This window comes from Pongo pygmaeus, chromosome 1 (genome assembly GCF_028885625.2).
Source record: "Pongo pygmaeus isolate AG05252 chromosome 1, NHGRI_mPonPyg2-v2.0_pri, whole genome shotgun sequence".
In the NCBI taxonomy this organism is placed as follows: domain Eukaryota; kingdom Metazoa; phylum Chordata; class Mammalia; order Primates; family Hominidae; genus Pongo; species Pongo pygmaeus.
Window position 1 is genome coordinate 107,283,100 of NC_072373.2, and position 19,781 is coordinate 107,302,880.

General features: G+C 39.8%; 1 protein-coding gene and 2 pseudogenes across 1 annotated transcript in view; 2 read left to right on the forward strand and 1 right to left on the reverse strand.

Moving 5' to 3' along the window:
* LOC129015470 (myomegalin-like) overlaps nucleotides 1-17,686 on the reverse strand; it is a 73,708-nt pseudogene extending 56,022 nt beyond the window's left edge.
* Nucleotides 1-19,781, forward strand: part of LOC129015142 (neuroblastoma breakpoint family member 11-like) — a 2,260,169-nt gene that overhangs the window by 333,957 nt on the left and 1,906,431 nt on the right.
* Nucleotides 9,127-10,861, forward strand: LOC129015198 (insulin-like growth factor 2 mRNA-binding protein 2; annotated as a pseudogene).

Below are 19,781 nucleotides of genomic sequence, written 5' to 3' on the forward strand. Positions count from 1 at the left end.
AGAGAAATTTCATTATTTGACTAAAAGCTTTTGTTTCTGAAAAACTAAAACCCAGGACAAACTAAATATAAACTGGAGCAAGACTGAGCCAAGTAGAACCACTACTGAAGATATTTGTTTTCTCATTTGTTACCAAACTTGACGGTGGGATGGTGTGCTAAAAAGGAATCTGGTTCATAAAAACTAAAGCTCCAGAGGTTCTTTAAAAAGTAACACAATCAACTGGTCCTATCATACCTTTCCTCTGCCTTCATTTTCCTGGTAGAAAGAAAACATTTTTAACGCCCAACAATAAATTACAAGAAACTGAATAGCAAAAATAATAAAAATTGAAAAAGAGTAAAAAGGGCTAGTAAGGAAGGCAAAATGAGGGGGAAAAAAAATGAAGAGAATAGAAAATGATCCAGAGAGGTATCATATATGTGACCAAAAATCAAGAGGTAGAAGAAACTATATTCATCATGATAGTTATCGGTGGTCCCAGGATGATATTAGCCATCCCAATTAATATATTTTTTTGATGATATTAAATGAATGTCAGTGCCCATTGTAGCCTTACCTTTTTTTTTTTTTTTTTTTTTTTTTTTTTGAGACAGAGTCTTGCTCTGTCGCCCAGGATGGAGTGCAGTGGTGTGATCTCAGCTCACTGCAACCTCTGCCTCCCAGGTTCAAGTGATTCTCCTGCCTCAGCCTCCCGAGTAGCTGGGACTACAGGCGCGTGCTACCTCACCCGGCTAATTTTTTTATTTTTAGTAGAGATAGGGTATAGCCTTATGTTCATAATAGAACAGCCTTTAACAGGACATGGATCACAGAAAAGAAATGAACATACATTGAGTGCTTACTACATGCAAGGCATTGTTTTAGATACAAAAGCTGTCTTCTTAATCTCTGCAACAGCTGTGTGAAACAGGCGCTATTCCCGACTTAAGATTTTGACATTGAGGCTCAGAGCAATCCATAAAACAAATGACAAAGTGGGTAGCCCCGATAATTGTCCCTGTTTTTTCTCCCCTCTTCAGTATCATAAGCATCTGCACTTAATGAAGAATAAAAGGCATAAAAAGAATACAATAGTAAATTAAATAAAAATTTCAACAAAGAATAAAAGAAAAAACAGCAAATCTCTTACCTCTCTGGATGGGCATGGAACTTCACCAGACTGCTATAGAGCCGTCTCTCTGCTTGTAAGGCCTCATTGAGCTGACTCCGTTCATCTACTAGTCCTTCTAGCATCAGCAGCAACTGAGAAAAGAAGAGAGAAGAAGCAATACGCAAATGGCACAGTGAGACATGAAACCACAGTTAATCCTGAGCAACAAGAAAATGCATTAGCATGTACTATGATTTAAAAAGCCCACTATCTTAGTACTTAAGCTTTTGATACTATTTTATAATTTTCAAATCACTGTCATATTATCTTTTTTTTTATCTTTAAAACCTGTAAGGTAGAATTCAAACATGTGAGCAAAAAGAAGAAAAAGGAGAGAAGCTAGAAGCACAGGAAAGCAGCTAAGAGAAAGGAGTAAGAGGGAAACAGGACAGGCAAGGGGGAAATGTATATAATAGGACTTACTAGTATTCTTCATTCATTCAATTAATATTTACTGAGCACCTTCTGTGGGACAGACTCTGTTCTAGGTTCTAGGGGAAAGCTTACTATCTAGTGGAGAAAAAAGACATTAATCATAGATGTGTGTCATTGTAAGTGTAATAAGTGCTATAAAGATAATGAGCTATGATAATGTATAACCAACAGAGTTGTTTAAGGTAGAGTTAAAAGCCAGAAAGGAGTGAGGTGAGTAGTTAGTGAGACAGATGATAATGGAGACAGGGAGTACAGGCAAGTAAGTCTTTTGGAAAAGTCTGGCATTGAAGAAAGGTTAAACGGGGCTGTAGCTACAAAGAAATTTGGGGCAAAGGCAGGGGTTTCTTTCTCTTTTTTTAACTGGGAGAGAGCTGAACATGGTTAAATGCAGATAAAAGGGAAAGATTCAGTTGAGGGAGGTGACTTATGTATGAGTGTGAGGGATAACTATTGGTATGTGTTCAAAAGAACTGTTGCTCTTTTCAGAACTACAAATGTCAGAAAGGGGCATCTATAGCTGCTACCAACCAAAGTAGAAAACTTTAGAGCACAGTTTCTCTATGAAATACCATCAACTAACCCTCCACAAATAGCTGAGATTGACAGCTTTACCATGGTTTATTTCACAGTAGAAAAATAAGGTTTGAGCCGGGCGTGGTGGTGTGCACCTGCAGCTCCAGCTACTCAGGAGGCTGAGGCAGGAAGATTCCTTGAGCCCCAGAGCTTGAGGCTGCAGTGAGCTGTGATCGTACCACTGCACTCCAGCCTGGGTGACACAGTGAGACCCTGTCGCAATGTGGTGACTCATGCCTGTATGTAATTCCAGCACTTTGAGGGGCTGAGGAGGACGGATCACTTGCAGTCAGGAGTTCAAGACTAGCCTGACCAACATGGTGAAACTCCATCTCTACTAAAAAAAAAAAAAAAAAAAACTAAATAAATAAATAATACAAAAAAAAGTAAATAAATAAATAAGGTTTATATTCCAATAACTTACCTGTTGTCTTTGGTTTCCTGAAATTTCTTGACCCTGGGATTCTACCGAAGCAACTTTTTCCCGAAGAAGTAAGATTTCCTGGGTCAGGCGTTCCATAGCTGGTATGTCTTCAAGATCAACCAGTTGCATTTGCAGGTCCCAGAAGTCAAAAAATAAGTGTGGATGTGAAAATAGTAATAAAAGGATTACTCAGCAGAGGAGCACGGGAACAAATGTTCTTGAAATATTCTGCCTATACTTTCAACAGGGATATTGATAATCACTGGCTAAGGGATTCTATGTGTGCAAATATTGTCTGAAGATGCCCTACAGGTATTCTGAGCTGTGAACATTTCCAGTGGTCTTTAAAAAGTTTTGAAAGACCTTTACGAGATCTTCTTTAATCTGTATGTTCCTGGTCAGAGACTCCATATCAGCAGCCTGCACCTGCGGCTCTTCTTCCTGCACAGCCATCATGGACTATAGAGCAGAAAGTGCCATCTGTGAAAAGAGGAAACAATATCTGCCATGTTTACATTTTAATACTGAGGCAAATGCTTTTGCATATCATATCACCATCAGCCAGTAATGCAAAAGAAAATGAGAACATGAATAGGGCTCTACAGCATCAAACCAATAATCCATGGAGTATAGAACAAAGGATGTTTTATGGGAAGATGTCATAGTCGTTCTTAATGATGTTTTCCACTTTAGCTGGCACTATAAAACACATCAAATTCGTTTAACAAGCTTATTATGATACTGAAAAAGAATGGTCACCATTAGCAGAAGCAAGAAGAGATGAAGTTTTTATGTGAGTATTTCACCTAACATGAAAAAATGATAGCATTAGGATATCTCCATTTTGCAACCCTTAATGAATTAATGGATAAGGCATCAAACAGCAACAGCTGCTAACATCATGAGAGATCACCAAACATTACATGCCTCCTGATGGAAGAACACGCCACCACCTATGAAGAAATATTGCCAAAAGCTGGCACTACATGCCCTAAACTTTCAGTGTTCTCACCAGAAAATGACAAGTACTTGGTTATGACAAAGTTCATTAAAAATCATGATAATAGGCCGGGCATGGTGGCTCACACCTGTAATCCCAGCACTTTGGGAGACTGAGGTGGGCGGATCACGAGGTCAGGAGTTCGAGACCAACCTGACCAACATGGTGAAACCCATCTCTACTAAAAATACGAAAATTAGCCGGGTGTGTTGGTGTATGTCTGTAATCCCAGCTACTCAGGAGGCTGAGGCAGGAGAATTGCTTGAACCTGGGAGGCGGAGGTTGCAGTGAGCCGAGATCACGCCACTGCACTCCAGCCTGGCAACAGAGAGAGACTCCGTCTCAAAAAAAAACAAAAAACAAAACAAAAAAAAAATCTTCATAATAACCATAGCTGCTAACACTTACTATGCCCCGGGTGCTCTAATAAATGCTTTGTATAGATTTAATCCTTTTAACAAACCTAGTGATCTGGCTCCTGCCTACTTTTCCTACTTTGATATCTGCCATTTTAATACTCACTCATGATTCCGTAGGCACACTAGACTTTTTCTGTTCCAGGAACACCAGACTTTCTCTTGACTCAACCTTTACAACTACTACTCCCTTTGCCTGAAATATCTTTTCCAGGGCTGCCTCCTTTTCATCCTTAGGTCCCAGCTTACGTGTCATCTGCTCACAGAAGCCTTCTTTGGCCACCCTATTTAAGATGGTCTCCATACATGTTGCTTTCTACCATTTCCCTCATATCACTTACTATACTCTATAATTATAATGTTTATTTATTTATTGTCTGTATCTCCCCAGGAGAAATTAACTACATAGAGCCAGAGACCTTACTGATTTCATTCACTACCTCATCCCCAGCACTAGCCCAAGCTTAGAGAAGGTCCCCATATAGCTAATGAATGAATGAGTGAATCCTCACAACAATCCTATGAGATAACTACTCTTTGATTTATATACAAGGCGACTTCTTCTACTCTTCAATTTACAGACAAGGTGATTAAGTCTAAGAGAAATTAAGGAACTTGTTCAAAAATCACAGGGCTGGCTAGTAAGTGGTAAACCCAGAACGTGAACTCAGGGAAGCTGACTCAGAGCCACTAGGCTATAATGTCTTTCCTGTAGATACCACATATCCATACAATCTTTACGGTAAGGACCAGTTATTTTAAATAAACCCTTTAAAGGAATTTAGCAATAGCTAAATATCACTCACTCAAAATATCTATTCATAGGCATTACAATTTCATGATCCTGAAAACAGGACAGAATCAAAAAGTAACATTACTCTGGATTTGATAAATGTGAGAAAAACAGGAAGAGGATGTGGAAACTAAAATATTTGATATGAATACTCAGATAACAGCTAAGGTAGAACCACAAAAAGGAAGGGAGACTAGGGGATTTTTAACACTGGTATTTCTTAAATGCCACACATTCTCATATCCTGAAAACTAATTGAGTCATAAAACATGAGTCTGTTTGTAAGCAGAAATATGATAATGAAATCAAAAGATAAAATATGATAATTCCGTCACAAATAGAAACACAGGTTTTATATTATAGATTTAGCTATGGCAAAAGGTAGAAAAAAACTAAGAGCTATTTGGACTAGCTAGCTAAACTGAATTTAAGAAGCCACGACACTGACTGATCTTCTAAAAGAGATGCCAACATAGTAACAAACAAGCTTTTAGTTTCAGTCTAACTCTGCGCTGTGGTCCTAGTATTTCTTCAACATCATAGTTGAATATGCAACTAGCTGTGGAGGAAAGGCAGGGGGAAAGGAATCTCTAAGGCTTAAAGGTCTCTTTTAAAAAAATTGAGGAGAACTCTATGCTAGAGAGAGTTAAAGCATAAGGTGGGAAAAATGTGCTCTAGGAAATGAATCTTCTTAGGAAGCATATGAAGTCACAAAAGGCTTGAGTTTGAATCACAGCTCTGGCATTTATTAGTTACATGACTATTCTCCACTCCCATTTTAAAAGAGAAATCAGTGTTTCAGCTTCTTTGTCTATAATAATTGGGCTGACACCACTTACTTTGTGTAGAGTTGTGAGAATTAGTGTTAATTTAAATTAACACTAGCACAGTACATTGCACATGAATACTCGATAAACACTGATTATACTCAAATTTCTCTTGTTTAATGTTTCTAAAACAAACTTCATGGGTCTAATGTCATAACTCTAAGCAGCAATCACACAACACTTCCTTTTTTCACTAGTGCTTTAAAATTATTATTATTATTATTATTATCTTGGAGGCAGAGTTTTGCTCTTGTTGCCCAGGCTGGAGTGTGATGGCACGATCTCGGCTCACTGCAACCTACACCTCCCGGGTTCAAGCGATTCTCCTGCCTGAGGCTCCCAAGTAGCTGGGATTACAGGTACCCCCACTACACCCGGCTAATTTTTGTATCTTTAGTAGAGATGGGGTTTCATCACATTGGCCAGGCTGGTCTTGAACTCCTGACCTCAAGTGATCCACCCACCTCGGCCTCCCAAAGTGCTGGGATTACAGGCATGAGCCACTGCACCTGGCCTTTACAATTATTTTATTCCAGTTAGCAATGGGGAGAGAGGGTTACGTTTTTCCAGCACTTAATAAGTTTTAATGGTCCCAATCTAAAAACAGGAGCATCTTTTTGAGATAATGTATATATAAAATAACTTATCTCCAAAAAGAAAAAAGTCATACCTGGCATTTGGACTCAGATATTATACTTGGAGAATTATATGCTTTTAAATATAAACTATTTTGAAAGAAAAAATAATAGGGATTTAGAAATTAAGACTTGACTAGAAAACTCACCTGACTTTCTCTTTCTTTTTTAGCCATGAGTTCAAGTTCCGCTTTGGCATTACTCAGTTCTTTTTCCACCAGCCCTTTAACTGTGTCCAAGTTTCCTAAAATGAAAATATAGCACTAGTTTTAATTGCTATCAACATAATGTGGTATCTGCTGCCTCCTTTGAGTAATTTACAGAGGACACATTCCAATAATAAGAAAAAAGAAAACATACACACAGATTGTTCTTTGTAGCATTATTTATCATAGCAAAATACTGCCAATAATTCTAAATGTGATAAAGAAAATACTGAATAAACTATAGTATATTCACAGATGGCACTATATACTGCTGTAAAAAATGAATAAGGATGATCTTTATGAACTTTCATGGAGTGATTTTGAGATTCGAAGAATATGTTAAGTAAAACAAGCTATATGCTTAAGAATACATCTAAGGTAGTAGGTTTTATATTAGGAAAGAGGGAAAATAAGAATGTACAGATATACATCACATATACACAAATGATTCATTTGCTTATTTTTGCAAAAACATATACAGGAAGAATAACCCAGAAATGAAACTGATTACCTGAAGGAGATGAGTTGAAACAGGAGAGAAGGGATAGGGAAATATGGGACATCTGAGTATATTGTTTTATATACTGGAGTTTTGAACTGTGCAAATGTTTAATTTTTAATGTGTAAGTCAGCTTGACAATGAATGGGAGAGAAAACATCTAAAATGGAATACTAATATAAATAAATAAATCTATATAGCAAATAGATAATAAAACTACCCAGAAGATAATAAAAAAAGTAATCCAAATAATTTTTGAACTCACTACTCTAACTGAACACTGTCAGTGCAAAATATCCTAAGGATAAAAAGAATTACAAAAAAACCTTAAACATTACTTAATACATTTATTGTTGATGGTGGTATTTATGTAGCAATTCTGAAACTACTTTTGCATATTATAGTATTCTGCAAATGTGTAAATATTTTGAAACATATTGATGCTATAAGTAACCAGGGCTCTCAAGGAGATACAAATATGAAATGAGGGAAAAAAGAACCTATATTGTTAAATTGGAATTACAGAAGTCAGTATCAAATCTTCAAATCTTCATTATGTATACAAATACGCACATACATACTTAAGAACATTCATTGCTAGCTCTGTTCTCTTAAAACGGCCTAGAAGCAAAAGGCATTCATGTAGCAACAAACACATCTTGTGTCCAGATCATAGTTTCTGAATGCCATTACCCACCAAAGGAACCAGGGAGCTCTTTAGGATAATGGCTGATTCTGGGACTGAGGCAGGTAAAGCAAAAGGTAATCATAGAACATCTTATTGTGCCAGAAACTATGAAACTATGCTAAAAAAAAAAAAAAAAAAAACTGATGGGCATATGGCAAAGGGTCAGAGAAACAGCTTGATGAGGCTCCCACTGACCAAATATGGGTTAATTTGAGCATTAAAGGAAATAATGACCAAAATCAATAATATAATGATCTTTAAAACTCCATATTGATAAAACAAATGGGGTATAGAAATAAGGAAAGGACAGCTCTTCTTTATAAATAACACCCACAAATAAACAAAGAAGAAATTTTACAAATAGAAAATCATAATTTTTTTTTTTTTTTTTTGAGACTGAGTCTTGCTCTGTCCTCCAGGCTGGAGTGCAGTGGGGCAATCTCTCCGCTTTCCAGGTTCAAGCAATTCTCCTGCCTCAGCCTCCTGAGTAGCTGGGATTATAGGCATGCACCACCAAGCCCCCACTAATTTTTGTGTTTTTTAGTAGAGACAGGGTTTCACCATGTTGGCCAGGCTGGTCTCAAACTCCTGAGCTCGTGATCTGCCCGCCTCAGCCTCCCAAAGTGCTGGGATATAGGCATGAGCCACCGCGCCCAACCCTGAAAATCACTATTTTTAAACTACCAACGTAGTTTACATTCAGCCAGCAGATCACTTATATACTAAGGGGTAAATAAACCTTTTACAATGGAGAGATCTGGCAGCAACAACCTTAACCAAATGATTAAATTTAATATCACCAAGGATGACACAAACTGATTATCATGCAATGATGTGATGCACTAAAAAAGATGTCATCCAGGCCACAGGCGGTGGCTCACGCTTGTAATCCCAGCACTTTAGGAGGCTGAGGTAGGTGGATCACTTGAGGCTAGGAGTTCTAGACCAGCCTGGCCAACATGGCAAAACCCTGTCTCTAAGAAAAAAATAGAAAAAAACTAGCCAGGCATGGTAGTGCATGCCTGTAGCTCCAGCTACTTGGGAGGCTGAGGCGGGAAGATCGCTTGAAACCGGGAGGCAGGCAGGCAGGCAGGCAGGCAGGAAGGCAGGAAGGAAGGAAGGAAAGATAGATGTCATTCATATGGTATTCCTGCCAAAAATGTTTAACTCTAATCTAACCATGAGGAAACAATCACAGCTAAATGGAAGAATATTATCTGGCCTGGATTCTTCAAAAATGCCAATCTCGGTCTCTGCCCCCAGGCAGGGCCGGGTGGCCGCGGTGGGGGAAGCCAAGCTGAGAATGCAGGTGGGTAGCAGGAGGGCGGAGGGCGGTGAGGGCTGGCGGAGGAGGAGGAGGAGAGATGGGGGCAGTGGAGGAGAGGAGGGCAGAGGAGGAGGAGAGGAGGGCAGAGGAGGAGGAGAGGAGCGCCGGGTACCAGGCGGGGGGAGCCGCGGGCTCTCAGGGAAGAGATGGATGATGAACAAGCTTTAGATCAGGAACCTGAGCCCTGCCGTCACCGCCGACAACCTCTGGCAGCTCTTTGGGGACAGGAAGCTGCCCCCCGTGGGACAGGTCCTGCTCAAGCCCAGCTATGCCTTCGTGGACTATCCCGACCAGAACTGGGCCATCCGCGCCATCGAGACCTTCCCGGGTCAAGCGGAATTGTATGGGAAAATCACGGAAGTTGATTACTCAGTCTCTAAAAAGCTAAGGAGCAGGAAAATTCAGATTCGAAACATCCCTCCTCACCTCCCCTGGGAGGTGTTGGATGGACTTTTGGCTCAATATGGAACGGTGGAGAATGTGGAACAAGTCAACACAGACACAGAAACCACTGTTGTCAACGTCACATATGCAACAAGAGAAGAAAATAGCCATGCAGAAGCTAAGCGGGCATCAGTTTGAGAACTAGCCCTTCAAGATTTCCCACATCCCAGATGAAGAGGTGAGCTCCCCTTCGCCCCCTCAGCGAGCCCGGCGTGGGGACCACTCTTCCCAGGGAGCAAGGCCACGCCCCTGGGGGCGTTTCTCAGGCCAGACAGATTGATTTTCTGCTGTGGATCCTGGTCCCCACCCTGTTTGTTGGTGCCATCATCAGAAAGGAGGGCTTGACCATAAAGAATATCACTAAGCAGACCCAGTCCCAGGTAGACATCCATAGAAAAGAGAACCCTGGACCTGCAGAGAAGCCTGTCACCATCCATGCCACCCCAGGGGGGACTTCTGAAGCATGCCACATGATTCTTGAAATCATGCAGAAAGAGGCAGATGAGAACAAACTAGCCGAAGAGATTCCTCTGAAAATCTTGGCCCACAATGGCTTGGTTGAAAGACTGACTGGAAAAGAAGGCAGAAATTTGAAGAAAATTGAACATGAAACAGGGACCAAGACAGCAATCTCATCTTTGCAGGATTTGAGCATATACAACCAGGAAAGAACCATCACTGTGAAGGGCACAGTTGAGGCCTGTGCCAGTGCTGAGATAGAGATTATGAAGAAGCTGCGTAAGACCTTTGGAAATGATATGTTGGCTGTTAATACGCACTCCGGATACTTCTCCAGCTTGTACCCCCATCACCAGTTTCGCCTGTTCCCGCATCATCACTCATCCAGAGCAGGAGACTGTGAATCTCTTCATCCCAACCCAGGCTGTGGGTGCCATCATTGGGAAGAAGGGGGCACACATCAAACAGCTGGCGAGATTCGCCGCAGCCTCCATCAAGATCGCCCCTGCGGAAGGCCCAGACGTCAACGAAAGGATGGTCGTCGTCACCCGGCCACCGGAAGCCCAGTTCAAGGCCCAGAACTGGGATCTTTGGGAAAGTGAAAGAAGAAAACTTCTTTAACCCCAAAGAAGTGAAGCTGGAAGCCCATATTGGAGTGCCCTCTTCCACAACTGGCAAACGTGGCAAGACCGTGAATGAACTGCAGAACTTAACCAGTGCAAAAGTCATCGTGCCTCGTGACCAAACGCCAGATGAAAATGAGGAAGTGATCGTCAGAATTATTGGACACTTCTTTGCTAGCCAGACTGCACAGCACAAGATCAGGGAAACTGTACAGCAGGTGAAGCAGCAGGAGCAGAAATACCCTCAGGGAGTCGCCTCACAGCGCAGCAAGTGAGGCTCCCACAGGCACCAGCAAAATGACGGATGAATGGAGCCCTTCCAACACCTGACAGAACGAGACGAAACACAGCCAGCCAGATCGGGAGCAAACCAAAGACCATCTGAGGAATGAGAAGTCTGCGGAGGCGACCAGGGACTCTTCAGAGGCCCTGAGAATTCCAGGGGCCGAAGAGGGGTGGGGAAGGTCAGCCAGGTTTGCCAAAACCACTGGGCCCGCCTCCCGCCCCCCAGGGCTTCTGCAGGCTTCAGCCATCCACTTCACCATCCACTCAGATCTCTCCTTAACTCCCACAACGCTATCCCTTTTAGTTGAACTAACATAGGTGAATTTGTTCAAAGCCAAGCAAAATGCACACCCTTTTCCTGTGGCAAATCGTCTCTGTACATGTGTGTACATATTAGAAAGAGAAGATGTTAAGATATGTGGCCTGTTGGTTATACAGGGTGCCTGCAGCAGTAATATATTTTAGAAATAATATATCAAATAACTCAACTGACTTCAATTTTGAATCAATCATTAATTTTTTTTTTCTTTTTAAAGAGAAAGCAGGCTTTTCTAGACTTTAAAGTCTTTCTTTGGGAGGTCTCACGGTATAGAGAGGAGCTTTGAGGCCACCCACACAAAATTCACCCAGAGGGAAATCTCCAGGGAAGGACACTCACAGCAGTTCTGGATCACCTGTGTATGTCAACAGAAGGGATACCATCTCCTTGAAGAGGAAACTCTGTCACTCCTCATGCCTGTCTAGTTCATACACCCATTTCTCTTTGCTTCACAGGTTTTAAACTGGATTTTTGCATACTGCTATATAATTCTCCGTCTCTCTCTGTTTCTCTCTGCCCTCCCTCCCCTCCTCTTCTTCTCCATCTCCATTCTTTTGAATTCCCTCATCCCTCCACCTCAATCCCGTATCTACGCACCCCACCCACTCCCAGGCAAAGCAGTGCTCTGAGTATCACATCACACGAAAGGAACAAAAGCGAAACACACAAACCAGCCTCAACTTACACTTGGTTACTCAAAAGAACAAGAGTCAATGGTACATGTCCTAGCGTTTTGGAAGAGGAAAACAGGAACCCATCAAACCAACCAATCAACCAAACAAAGAAAAAATTCCACAATGAAAGAATGTATTTCGTCTTTTTGCATTTTGGTGTATAAGCCATCAGTATTCAGCAAAATGATTTCTTTCTTTAAGAAAAAATGTGGAGGAAAGTAGAAATTTACCAAGGTTGCTGGTCCAGGGCATTAAATTTACAGATATTTTTAATGAGAAAAACACACAGAAAAAGCTACCTCAGGTGTTTTTTTACCTCAGCACCTTGCTCTTGTGTTTCTCTTAGAGATTTTGTAAAACTGATAGTTGGAACATTTAAAAATTTTTTTTAATAAAAATGAGTTGGAAAAAATATAAGATATCAACTGCCAGCCTGGAGAAGGTGACAGTCCAAGTGTGCAACAGCTGTTCTGAACTTTCTTCTGCTAGCCAAGAACCTATATGGCCTTCTTTTGGACAAACCTTGAAAATGTTTATTTTAAAAAAAAAAAAAAGATGACAAAGAAAAACAGACAGAGATAATACTGGGGATGTCCAGAATTTTAATAGGGTATGCGCCATTAGAACTTTTTGTGCTAAAGGATGAACATGTACTGTTATATGTGAATAAGCCATTATACCACCAGACTGCAATGCCAGTTTCCTCTACTGCAAACGGTGTTCTGTGACAAAAAAAGAAAAGAAAAGAAAACAAATATATCCAGCTAACAAGAGAGAAAAAAAAAATGCCAATCTCACTAAAGAAAAAAAAAGCTAGACAATTGTTCTAGATTAGAGACTAAGAGACATGACAACTAAGCACAATGCATAACCCGTGGGTTGGGGGAAACCAAAGTAGCTATACAGAACATTATGGGGACAACAGGAACTCTGAATGTGGACTGTATATTAGATACTAAGCCTACATCAAGGTTAAGTTTTCTGAGTGTGATAATTATATTGTAGCTATGTAGGACAATGCCCTTCTTCTTAGGCAATACTTACTGAAGTATTCAGGAATAAAGTGTCATGATTTCTGTAAGAAATTCCCCAATGGTTCAGAAAATACATTACAACTACATATGTGTGTGTAACAGAAAGAAAAAAGGCAAATGTGGCAGAATGTTAATAAATGGTAAGTCTGAATAAAAATGTCTATGAGTATTCACTATACTATTTTTGCCACTTTCCTGTAGGTTTGAAATTTCCAAAATAAAAAACTTTAGGGAAAAGTACACTTTTAAAAAAAGGCAAATAAAGAATAAATAAAACAAATTCAACATTCTTTTACTCTTTGATTAGTGTAAAGCTTTCCTACTAGAGAATGACTACTTGTAAGACTTTTCTAAACCATTCCCTGAATGGGGCCAGGCTTGGCAAACAACTCAATGTACACTGCCTACCCTTCCTAACGGTTTAATGTAGGTGATGTCAAGTTACAATGAGTGGCCCCAGACTTGAAAGATACCCAGGAAAAGGTGTCAGCTCATGGCCCTGCTGTGCAGGATTGGAACCACTACCTCCTGCATTTCTGAATCCCTACAAAGCTATCTGAAAAGGAGAATAAGGATAGAGTTTCTCTGGGCCAAATTGTGAACCCAGAGCAATGACCTCAATTCAACATAAGGTGAGGACAGTTCTTCAGCCTTTCAGAGGAATTCCAAACTTAATTGTTCCATTAAGGTAGGAAGAGAAAAGAGTCTTGGCCAAACCTATAGAGAGGGAGATTACTAGAAGGAAAAACAAGACAAAAACAAAGTCCCTTAATGAAATGAAATTTGATACTTACCTAATGTGGATCTGGGTATGCTGACATCCTCTTTGGCAGTCAATGAAGTGCTATCATCTCTGGAAGGTATCTGCATTGAACCCTAAAAAACTGGAAAAGTTGGGGGACTTAGGAAGATGCAGGAACTATGACCACATGACAGTACTGAGAATATTCTCAGAATTTGGTATTAAAATTATCAAACTTACACCTCGAATGTAAAAAGGAAATGGAATCAGTATGAATTATCTAAGTCTATAATTCTTATTAGATCAGTCTGTTCTCCAAGAGGGGAAGCCAATGGAGGTAACTTCAGCATGTTGATTAGAGATGGGTACTTGGGACATCAGGGAGTCTCTCCCTCCTAAATATTGGTGCAGGGCCTGTAATTCTGAATTTCTTTCCGTTAAGGCTTGCACCATCTTCTCTCTTCTCAAAAAAAAAAAAAAAATGTACTTCTTATTGTGAAATTAACATACCCCATATTATTATGAGATTGTTTATTCTCACCATGACCTCTGAAAAATGCAATCTTTTTTTCCTCTTAAGACAACTCAGATTTTACAAAAACTAAAAGTAAACATGTTAAGTTTTCCCATACCTTGACTGGAAATGCAAAATATCACTCAAGTCTTAATAATTTAGATTCAAAATCAAAACACTCACAACCCCTACTCCTTTCTCTCAAAATGATCAGATTATTAAGGAAAAGAAAATGTATGTAATGAAGTTAATGGATACATGTTTTGTTTAGGCACCCTTCCAAATGCAAGGTTTTCAAGAAATGTTTCATACTTTGATGATTAATGTAAAACTGTGGTCTAAGGCCAGGATTCAACAGCTCACACCTATAATCCTAGCACTTTGGGAAGCCAAGGCAGGATGATTGCTTGAGCCCAGGAGTTCGAGACCAGCCTGTGCAACACAGCGAGACCCCCACCTCTAAATAAGTAAATAAATAAATAAAACTGTGGTCTAGGTAATAAATAGAAGGAAAGAAACTAACAGAGTTGACTGTAAAATATATAAATATACACACATCTATAGTCTGCAAATGCTTCCTATTTGCAGACTATAAATGCACTACATGATACTTTTCTGACCTGTGCATTAATCCTTACTTGGCTTTCCTGCTCCCTGATGCTCACAGACTGAAGCAGGCCTTGAATCTCCATTTCATGTTCCACCACTTGTTTGTTTCGATCACTTAGAAGGTCCTGCAGCATCCTTTCCTTTCACTGTAGACGCTGGCACAGCTCCTCTGCTATCTCACTCTGCCCTGGTCCAAGTTTGCAGAGCAATGTTGCACTAAGATCCTAATGCAGAAAGGACACTGTAAGTTTCTGGAGGAAAGAACTGCCTCTACTAAATATCAAACGGCTTATAAGAATCTATCATAGAAGAAAGAGGTGTGAGATTCTTGAGAATAAGTATCACGTTTTACTCATTTTTGTTTTACCAGATCTAGCACAGGCCTGGAACACAGAAGTCTCTAAATACATGTCCCAGGAATGAATACAAACAATACAGAAAACTATCTCTGGTGGCCACTTATATACATATTGTTTTCTGAAATAAGTCTTTTTCCTATTTGTTCAGGGCATGTAACAATTAATGTTAGATGAGGATAAATGGACACTCAGTTCATTTATTTGTTTTCTCCCCAGTGTAACTTTATAGGGGGAAGCATAAAATGATAAGCTAAAAGGAATACTAAACACTATATTTGCTATCATAGTGATGGTTTCTATTTCTGTACTAACCGACAGCACACGGTGGAGGAAATGGAGGAGCCATACTGCCTAGGTTGATACTGGATCTGCTACTTATTAGCTATGTTAGCTTGGACAAGTTACTTAGCTTCAGAAATCTGTTTCCTCCTCTATAAAACAGGGATAATAGAATGTGCCTCATGGACTTGTGAGGATTCAATGAGTTAATATCCATTAAGATTTTAAAACAGTACCTGACCCAGAATGAACACTATAACTAATAAAGGTTAGCTATCATATTAAAGATGCAATTTTTAGGTCTCATTAATTCTCACATAACTTATTTGAGAAAGTTAATTGCCAACTTAAGTTTCTAGATGTGGAAAAAAAAAAAATCCCAGTGAAAGTCAATTACTTGCCCAGATACAGAATCATTTGCACCTGGAGAATCGCTTGTACCCGGGAGGCAGAGGTTGCAGTGAGCTGAGATCACACCATTGCACTCCAGCCTGGGCAACAAGAGTGAAACTCCATCCCAAAAAATATAATAAAATAAAAGAATATCAAGCAGCCAAAGAAGCAGGAAAACATGACACATAATGAAGAATCTAATAATCTAGTTGAAATTGACACACATGTTGGAAATAGAAGAAAAGGACATTAGAGCAGTTAGTATAACTGTATTTTAATTAAATGGAGAGGTTGAAGATTTTTTAAATATCAGATTCTGTAGATAAAAACTATGATTTACAGTCCGAAATGGAAGAAGGGACTGGATTAAACATTGCAGAAGAGAAGATTATTGAGCTAGAAGGAATAGAAGTTGAAACTAACATAAATGAAACACACAGTAACAAATGACTGGAAAACATAAAAGGACCATCAGCATAAAAACTTTAAACACCCTAGTATAGGGCTAAATGGAATCCCTGAAGGGTGTGTAGTGGAGAAGAGAGGCAAAAATATTTAAAACATACTGGATGAAAGATTAAGGAGCTTCATGGAAACCATAAACTTCAAATATTACAGAAATATGATGATCCTAAGAACAAGAAACATGAAGAAAACTTCACCAAGGAACATCTTAATCAAATCCATCAAAACCAGTGATAAGGAGGAAATCCTAAAAGGAATAAAGAGGGAAACAACATGTTACATACTGAGGACTAAATATAAGGATGGCATAAGAATTCTCATAGGAAACTTTACAAACAAGAAGTTTGCAATAGTTTTAAAGTACTTAAAAAAAGAAAAACTGTTGCCTACAATTCTACACCTGGCCAAATTAGCTTTCAAAAATAAACATGAGAAAAAATATTTTTGAAAAGAAAACAAAATTATCTCCATTTGCAGATGGCATGATCCCATATATAGAAAATCCCAAATAATACAAATGCAAACACACATACATGCACACAAACACCAGACACACACACACACACACATACACACTACTAGAGTTGGGAAGCTAATTCAGCAAACTTTCAGCAAATAAACAGTTGTGTTAGCAGTGAACAATCTGAGAAGAAAATTGACACAATGATTTCATTTATAATAGCACCTGTAAGAATAATATGCCTGGGAATAAATTTGTTCAAGAAGGTGCAGTACTTGTACACAGACAACTACAGAACATTGCTCATGGAGATTAAGAAAGACCTAAATAAATGGAAAGACATCTTGTGTTCATGGGTTGGAAGCTGTAACATGGTTAAGATAAAAATACAACTCAAAGCAATCCACAGATTCAATACGATCCTATCAAAACGCGGTCTTTTTCACAGGAATGGCTAAGAACTTCATATTCCTAAAAAATAGCAAGTGTCCCCCCAAAACAAAAGCAATCTTGAAATGCAAGAAGGAACACTCTCTATTCCAAAGGTGTTTAACTGCTCTCAGCAATACTTGGTAGTCTTCAATATACAGGCTTTCACATTTTTTTTGGTTTTGTTTCTAGACAGGATCTCACTCTTTCACCCAGGCTGGAGTACACTGGCACGATCACAGCTCACCGCAGCATGGAATTCTCAGGTCTATGACATCCTAGGGCCTCATCCACTGAGTTCCTGGGACCACATGCTCACACCACCACACCCGGATAATTTTTCTGATTTTCAGTAGACATGAGTTCTCACTATGTTGCCTAGGCTAGTTTCAAGCATCTGAGCTCAAGCAACTCTCCTGCCACAGCCTTCCAAAGTGCTGGGATTTGAAGCCGAGCCTGGCTGGCTTTCACATCTTTTCTACGTAGTTTATATTTCTTGATGCTATTGTGAGCCTGGCTGGCTTTTACATCTTTGCTATGTAGTGAAACCCTGTCTCTACCAAAAACACAAAAAAAAGAAAAAACAAAAAAAAGAAAGAAAGAAGAAAAGAAAAGGAAAGAAAAGAAAGGAAAGAAAGGGAAAACTAAAGAAGAGAAAATCTCTGAACTAAACTTATTCCTCAAACTCCGACCTTACAAATCTCATGTGCCCACCTCTTCTGCCTAGATGAAGAGGGGGGCATGAGGCAGAAGAGAGGTGCATGTGGGATTGTTGGGCCTAGACGGATTGAATGGTTTCAGTTTCTGCTTTTGTGTCTCATGAAAGCAGTTCATTTTGGTTGTCATCTCCAGGGTCTGAACACAAGGCATTGATTGGCATCAATGTTCAAGATTTAGCAGGAGTAGGTGCCTTTTTTCAGACCCAGGAGTCAAAGCCCTGTAAGCTAAAAGCACAAGGATTAGTTAATATGACGTTGGTACTGCAGGAAGTCCTATTTCTCTCTTACATGTCACAAATGAAAACACTGTGATTTGGTGTCCAGTAGTTACTGCCTGCAGCACTTCCAACCACTGCATTAAATTGGTTAGGATACTCCCTGCATGTACCTAACTGCCAGCATCTAATCACAGAACCATGACCAAAAGCATAAAACACATGATGGGGCCTATGCCAAATTTATCAAAGTAAGACAATTAACATTTCTCTCCATCATTTAACAAAACAGTAAATGCAAAGAACAGTTTTAGAAATTTAGTATGGGGATAAATAATCTCCTTTTCTTTAAACACCATACAACAAAACAAGGACAAAGTGAGAGTAAACACACAGTAATTTTTTCAGCTATGTTATTTATTTATTTATTTATTTATTTTGAGACAAAGTCTCCCTCTGTTGTCCAGGTTGGAGTGCAGTAGCAGGATCTTGGCTCACTGCAACCTCTACCCCCACCTACCAGGTTCAAGTGATTCTCATGCTTCAGCCTCCCGAGTAGCTGGGATTACTGGCGCACACTGCCACCCCCAGCTAATTTTTGTATTTTTAGTAGAGATGGCGTTTGGCGGGTGTTGGCCAGGCTGGTCTCAAACTTCTGGCCTCAGGTGATCTGCCCGCCTTGGCCGCCCAAAATGCTGGGATTACAGGCATGAGCCACCACACCAGGCCCTCTTTTCAGCTATTTTAAAAGAGCATAACCACATATTTCCAAGACTGGTTTCTACTGATTACTGATTAGGTCACTTTCACCACTAAAATCTTCAAACCAGTGCAATATTTGTACATGTTTTGTTTTCAAGTACACACATGAAGGCCTAACAGTGATACAAGGCTTGGGTTCAAAAATCACCAGAAAGTCTCACATCATTTTTTTCATCACCACTTAATCCAAGTGAATGTCGCTTAATTTTAATAATGGTAAACACAACTAGGTTGAGAGAAATCCCAATTCATATAATTTCCTAAAGGACAAGGCCAATCTGTCCCGAACATGGAAACTTTGTACCCATATCAGAGTTTTTCTTCATTAAAGGAAAGGGTCTGCAACCAATTCAAATGATTGGTCAAAACCAACTGAAGTTACTGATTGCATTGAATGTGTACCAAACCTCAGGCCATGGGTGCCTGAGTCCTAGTGTGCCTGTGACATCCCCTTGGGGTGGTGGAACTCTACCTTTCAATGATGGTAAGTCTTGGGAAAGAGCAACTCTACTCTCCTTGTCTAGTATATGTAGCTTTTGTGTCTAACTCTACTCAGCAGGTGACCTATACCTGGGACCAAGGGTAGGAAGGGTTCCTTCCTCCAACATCAGTGGCAGATGCCTTTTGTTTCATGTGAGAGAAGCAACTAGGTTTTGTGTCTGTGCTCTGGTGGTGGCCGATCATGACCTATATGCCTACACCACTGAGGGAAGCTCAAGAAATTCTTTCCCTGCCACATGTTTCTTGTCAGCACTCAGGAAATGTGGGAGGAAAAGACTTGGCAAATGGGCAAAAACACGCTATGTATCTGGGACTCGCATAGATTCTAAGCTGTCACAATAGTTCACATTTGGCCTTTAAGAAATGATGAAAACTTCAGTGATTTTCTCCAACCAACATTTATGGCTGCCATCTTTTTCTTCCATTATCTGGGAGGAAACTGGTTCATGTGTTTGTCCTTCTTTAGTGGGGGTTCTCATGCTTTGGACTTCAGTTAATCTAGTGGCCTTCAAACTTCAGC